Raw genomic sequence first — 7834 nt, forward strand, 5'->3', positions numbered from 1 at the left:
AAGGAAATGGCACCGACTACTCGACACACCTTGAATATGAGCGAAGAGGAATTTCGTGCCTTTCTTGCTTCAAACATAGCCGCAGTACAGGCTGCGCTACATACCAACAATAACCTTGGATCTAGCAGCACAGGAAATCGTGTAGGATGCACCTACAAAGAATTCACTGCCTGCAAAGCTTTGGAATTTGATGGAACCGAAGGACCGATCGGATTGAAACAGTGGACCGAGAAGGTCGAATCGGTGTTTGCCATAAGTAAGTGTATTGAAGAGGACAAAGTGAAGTACGCTACGCATACCTTCACAGGTTCTGCGTTAACATGGTGGAATACCTATCTAGAGCAAGTGGGACAAGATGATGCTTACGCACTACCGTGGTCAGCATTCAAGCACTTGATGAACGAGAAGTACCGTCCCAGAACCTAGGTCAATAAGCTCAAGACAGAACTTTGAGGGTTACGAACCCAAGGATTTGATATTACCACGTACGAAAGACGATTCACAGAATTATGCCTATTGTGTCCGGGAGCGTTCGAAGATGAGGAAGAGAAGATCGACGCGTTTGTGAAAGGATTACCGGAAAGAATCCAAGAAGATATAAGTTCACACGAGCCAGCCTCCATACAACAGGCATGTAGAATGGCTCACAAACTAGTGAACCAGATTGAAGAAAGAATTAAAGAACAGACTGCTGAAGAGGCCAATGTGAAGCAAGTCAAAAGAAAGTGGGAGGAAAACGGTGATAAGAATCACCAATACAACAACAGCAGCAATTACAACAATAATTGCAACATCAATCGCAACTACAACAAATGGCCCAACAACAACAACAACAACAACAACAACAACAACAACAACAACAACAACAACAACAACAACAGCAACTACAACAATCATCCCAACAACAATAATAACCGCAACAACAACAACAATCAGAAGCAGCTATGCCAAAGGTGTGAAAAGTATCACTCGGGGTTCTGCACCAAATTTTGCAACAAGCGTAAAAGAAATGGTCATAGCGCGGCGAAGTGTGAGGTCTACGGACCAGGGGTTAACAGAACGAAAGGAACAAATGGTGTCGGAACGAGCAATGGCGGAGCAAGTAGTGTCGGAGCAAGTTATGCCAATGTAGTTTGTTATAAATGTGGAAAACCGGGCCACATTATTAGAAATTGCCCGAACCAGGAGAACACGAATGGACAAGGCCGCGGAAGAGTTTTCAATATTAATGCGGCAGAGGCACAGGAAGACCCAGAGCTTGTTACGGGTACGTTTCTTATTGACAATAAATCTGCTTACGTTTTATTTGATTCGGGTGCGGATAGAAACTATATGAGTAGAGATTTTTGTGCTAAATTAAGTTGTCCATTGACGCCTTTGGATAGTAAATTTTTACTCGAATTAGCAAATGGTAAATTAATTTCAGCAGATAATATATGTCGGAATCGAGAAATTAAACTGTTTAGCGAAACATTTAAGATTGACTTGATACCAGTAGAGTTAGGGAGTTTTGATGTGATAATCGGTATGGACTGGTTGAAAGAAGTGAAAGTAGAGATCGTTTGTTACAAAAATGCAATTCGCATTATACGAGAAAAAGGAAAACCCTTAATGGTGTACGGAGAAAAGGGCAACACGAAGCTACATCTTATTAGTAATTTGAAGGCATAAAAACTAATAATAAAAGGTTGCTATGCTGTTCTAGCACACGTCGAGAAAGTACAAACTGAAGAAAAGAGCATCAAAGATGTTCCCGTCGCAAAAGAATTTCCCGATGTATTTCCGAAAGAATTACCGGGATTACCCCCACATCGATCCGTTGAATTTCAAATAGATCTTGTACCAGGAGCTGCACCAATAGCTTGTACTCCTTACAGACTCGCACCCAGCGAGATGAAAGAATTGCAAAGCCAATTACAAGAACTTTTAGAGCGTGGTTTCATTCGACCAAGCACATCACCGTGGGGAGCTCCTGTTTTGTTTGTCAAGAAGAAAGATGGTACATTCAGATTGTGTATCGACTACCGAGAGTTGAACAAACTTACCATCAAGAACCGCTACCCACTACCGAGAATGGACGACTTATTTGATCAACTACAAGGCTCGTCTGTTTATTCAAAGATTGACTTATGTTCCGGGTATCGTCAAATGCGGGTGAAAGAAGATGATATTCCAAAGACTGCTTTCAGAACACGTTACGGTCATTACGAGTTTATGGTCATGCCGTTTGGTTTAACTAATGCACTAGCTATGTTCATGGACCTTATGAACCGAGTGTGTGGACCATACCTTGACAAGTTTGTCATTGTTTTCATTGATTACATACTTATTTACTCAAAGAATGACCAAGAACACGGTGAACATTTGAGAAAGGTGTTAGAAGTATTGAGGAAGGAAGAATTGTACGCTAAGTTTTCAAAGTGTGCATTTTGGTTGGAAGAAGTTCAATTCCTCGGTCACATAGTGAACAAAGAAGGTATTAAGGTGGATCCGGCAAAGATAGAAACTGTTGAAAAGTGGGAAACCTCAAAAACTCCGAAACACATACGCCAGTTTTTAGGACTAGCTGGTTACTACAGAAGGTTCATCCAAGACTTTTCCAGAATAGCAAAACCCTTGACTGCATTAACGCATAAAGGGAAGAAATTTGAATGGAAGGATGAACAAGAGAAAGTGTTTCAGTTATTGATGAAAAAGCTAACTACGGCACCTATATTGTCATTGCCTGAAGGGAATGATGATTTTGTGATTTATTGTGACGCATCAAAGCAAGGTCTCAGTTGTGTATTAATGCAACGAACGAAGGTGATTGCTTATGCATCTAGACAATTGAAGATTCACGAATAAAATTATACGACGCATGATTTGGAATTAGGCGCGGTTGTTTTTGCATTAAAGACTTGGAGGCACTACTTATATGGGGTCAAAAGTATTATATATACCGACCACAAAAGTCTTCAACACATATTTAATCAGAAACAACTGAATATGAGGCAGCGTAGGTGGATTGAATTGTTGAATGATTACGACATTGAGATTCGTTACCACCCGGGGAAGGCAAATGTGGTAGTCGACGCCTTGAGCAGGAAGGACAGAGAACCTATTCGAGTAAAATCTATGAATATAATGATTCACAATAACCTTACTACTCAAATAAAGGAGGCGCAACAAGGAGTTTTAAAAGAGGGAAATTTAAAGGATGAAATACCCAAAGGATCGGAGAAGCATCTTAATATTCGGGAAGACGGAACCCGGTATAGGGCTGAAAGGATTTGGGTACCAAAATTTGGAGATATGAGAGAAATGGTACTTAGAGAAGCTCATAAAACCAGATACTCAATACATCCTGGAAAATGGAAGATGTACAAGGATCTCATGAAACATTTTTGGTGGCCGGGTATAAAAGCCGATGTTGCTAAATACGTAGGAGAATGTTTGACGTGTTCTAAGGTCAAAGCTGAGCATCAGAAACCATCAGGTCTACTACAACAACCCGAAATCCCGAAATGGAAATGGGAAAACATTACCATGGATTTCATCACTAAATTGCCAATGACTGCAAGTGGTTTTAATACTATTTGGGTAATAGTTGATCGTCTCACCAAATCAGCACACTTCCTGCCAATAAGAGAAGATGACAAGATGGAGAAGCTAGCACGACTGTATTTGAAGGAAGTCGTCTCCAGACATGGAATACCAATCTCTATTATCTCTGATAGGGATGACAGATTTATTTCAAGATTCTGGCAGACATTACAGCAAGCATTAGGAACTCGTCTAGACATGAGTACTGCCTATCATCCACAAACTGATGGGCAGAGCGAAAGGACGAAACAAACGCTTGAAGACATGCTACGAGCATGTGTTATTGATTTCGGAAACAGTTGGGATCGGCATCTACCGTTAGCAGAATTTTCCTACAACAACAGCTACCATTCAAGCATTGAGATGGCGCCATTTGAAGCACTTTATGGTCGAAAGTGCAGGTCTCCGATTTGTTGGAGTGAAGTGGGGGATAGACAGATTACGGGTCCGGAGATAATACAAGAAACTACCGAGAAGATCATCCAAATTCAACAACAGTTGAAAACCGCCCAAAGTCGAGAAAAGAGCTACGCTGACATTAAAAGAAAAGATATAGAATTTGAAATGGGAGAGATGGTCATGCTTAAAGTTACACCTTGGAAATGTGTTGTTCGATTTGGTAAACGAGGGAAAGTACATCCAAGGTATATCAGACCATTCAAGATTATTGATCGTGTCGGACCAGTAGCTTACCGACTTGAGTTACCTCAATAACTCGCGGCTGTACATAACACTTTCCACGTCTCGAATTTGAAGAAATGTTTTGCTAAAGAAGATCTCACTATTCTGTTAGATGAAATCCAAATCAACGAAAAACTTCAATTCATCGAAGAACCCGTCGAAATAATGGATCGTGAGGTTAAAAGACTTAAGCAAAACAAGATACCAATTGTTAAGGTTCTATGGAATGCTCGTAGAGGACCCGAGTTCACCTGGGAATGAGAAGATCAGATGAAGAAGAAATACCCGCATTTATTTCCAGAAGATACGTCAACACCTCCAACTGCTTAAAATTTCGGGACGAAATTTATTTAACTGGTAGGTACTGTAGTGACCCGAACTTTTCCATGTTTATATATATATTAAATGAAATTGTTATTTACATGATTAAGTGTTTCCAACATATTAAGAAATCAAACTTGTTAAGACTTGATTAATTGAAATAGGTTTCATATAGACAATTGACCACCCAAGTTGACCGGTGATTCACGAACGTTAAAACTTGTAAAAACTATATGATGACATATATATGGTTATATATATAGTTAACACGATATTATGATAAGTAAACATATCATTAAGTATATTAATAATGAACTACATATGTAAAAACAAGACTACTAACTTAATGATTTTGAAACGAGACATATATGTAACGATTATCGTTGTAACGACATTTAATGTATATACATCATAATATCATGATAATATAATAATTTAAAATCTCATTTGATATTATAAACATTGGGTTAACAACATTTAACAAGATCGTTAACCTAAAGGTTTCAAAACAACACTTACATGTAACGACTAACGATGACTTAACGACTCAGTTAAAATGTATATACATGTAGTGTTTTAATATGTATTCATACACTTTTAAAAGACTTCAAGACACTTATCAAAATACTTCTACTTAACAAAAATGCTTACAATTACATCCTCGTTCAGTCTCATCAACAATTCTACTCGTATGCACCCGTATTCGTACTCGTACAATACACAGCTTTTAAATGCATGTACTATTGGTATATACACTCCAATGATCAGCTCTTAGCAGCCCATGTGAGTCACCTAACACATGTGAGAACCATCATTTGGCAACTAGCATGAAATATCTCATAAAATTACAAAAATATGAGTAATCACTCATGACTTATTTACATGAAAACAAAATTACATATCCTTTATATCTAATCCATACACCAACGACCAAAAACACCTACAAACACTTTCATTCTTCAATTTTCTTCATCTAATTGATCTCTCTCATGTTCTATCTTCAAGTTCTAAGTGTTCTTCATAAATTCTACAAGTTCTAGTTTCATAAAATCAAGAATACTTCCAAGTTTGCTAGCTTACTTCCAATCTTGTAGAGTGATCATCCAACCTCAAGAAATCTTTTTTATTTACAGTAAGATATCTTTCTAATACAAGGTAATACTCATATTCAAACTTTGATTCAATTTCTATAACTATAACAATCTTATTTCGAGTGAAAATCTTACTTGAACTGTTTTCGTGTCCTGATTCTGCTTCAAGAACTTTCAAGCCATCCAAGGATCCTTTGAAGCTAGATCCATTTTTCTCATTTCCAGTAGCTTTATCCAGAAAACTTGAGGTAGTAATGATGTTCATAACATCATTCGATTCATACATATAAAGCTATCTTATTCGAAGGTTTAAACTTGTAATCACTAGAACATAGTTTAGTTAATTCTAAACTTGTTCGCAAACAAAAGTTAATCCTTCTAACTTGACTTTTAAAATTAACTAAACACATGTTCTATATCTATATGATATGCTAACTTAATGATTTAAAATCTGGAAACACGAAAAACACCGTAAAACCGGATTTACGCCGTCGTAGTAACACTGCGGGCTGTTTTGGGTTAGTTAATTAAAAACTATGATAAACTTTGATTTAAAAGTTGTTCTTCTGGGAAAATGATTTTTCTTATGAACATGAAACTATATCCAAAAATCATGGTTAAACTCAAAGTGGAAGTATGTTTTCTAAAATGGTCATCTAGACGTCGTTCTTTCGACTGAAATGACTACCTTTACAAAAATGACTTGTAACTTATATTTCTGACTATAAACCTATACTTTTTCTGTTTAGATTCATAAAATAGAGTTCAATATGAAACCATAGCAATTTGATTCACTCAAAACGGATTTAAAATGAAGAAGTTATGGGTAAAACAAGATTGGATAATTTTTCTTGTTGTAGCAACGTGAAAATTGGTAACAAATCTATATTAATCATATCCTAGCTAACTTATATTGTATTATACATGTATTCTAATATATTATGTAATCTTGGGATACCATAGACACGTATGCAAATGTTTTGACATATCATATCGACCCATGTGTATATATTATTTGGAACAACTATAGACACTCTATATGCAGTAATGTGGGAGTTAGCTATACAGGGTTGAGGTTGATTCCAAAAATATATATACTTTGAGTTGTGATCTAGCCTGAGACGTGTATACACTGGGTCGTGGATTGATTCAAGATAATATATATCAATTTTTTTCTGTACATCTAACGTTGGACAACTAGTTGTAGGTTACTAACGAGGACAGCTGACTTAATAAACTTAAAACATCAAAATGTATTAAAAGTGTTGTAAATATATTTTGAATATACTTTGATATATATGTACATATTTGTTATAGGTTCGTGAATCGACCAGTGGCCAAGTCTTACTTCCCGACGAAGTAAAAATCTGTGAAAGTGAGTTATAGTCCCACTTTTAAAATCTAATATTTTTGGGATGAGAATACATGCAGGTTTTATAAATGATTTACAAAATAGACACAAGTACGTGAAACTACATTCTATGGTTGAATTATTGAAATCGAATATGCCCCTTTTTATTAAGTCTGGTAATCTAAGAATTAGGGAACAGACACCCTAATTGACGCGAATCCTAAAGATAGATCTATTGGGCCTAACAAACTCCATCCAAAGTACCGGATGCTTTAGTACTTCGAAATTTATATCATATCCGAAGGGTGTCCCGGAATGATGGGGATATTCTTAAATATGCATCTTGTTAATGTCGGTTACCAGGTGTTCACCATATGAATGATTTTTATCTCTATGTATGGGATGTATATTGAAATATGAAATCTTGTGGTCTATTGTTACAATTTGATATATATAGGTTAAACCTATAACTCACCAACATTTTTGTTGACGTTAAAAGCATGTTTATTCTCAGGTGAATATTAAGAGCTTCCGCTGTTGCATACTAAAATAAGGACAAGATTTGGAGTCCATGTTTGTATGATATTATGTAAAAACTGCATTCAAGAAACATATGTCAATGTAATATATTTCTATTGTAAACCATTATGTAATGGTCGTGTGTAAACAGTATATTTTAGATTATCATTATTTGATAATCTACGTAATGCTTTTGAAACCTTTATTGATAAAATAAAGGTTATGGTTGTTTTAAAAATGAATGCAGTCTTTGAAAAACGTCTCATATAGAGGTCAAAACCTTGCA

The sequence above is a fragment of the Rutidosis leptorrhynchoides genome, chromosome 2 (genome assembly GCF_046630445.1).
Source record: "Rutidosis leptorrhynchoides isolate AG116_Rl617_1_P2 chromosome 2, CSIRO_AGI_Rlap_v1, whole genome shotgun sequence".
Taxonomy (NCBI): Eukaryota; Viridiplantae; Streptophyta; class Magnoliopsida; order Asterales; family Asteraceae; genus Rutidosis; species Rutidosis leptorrhynchoides.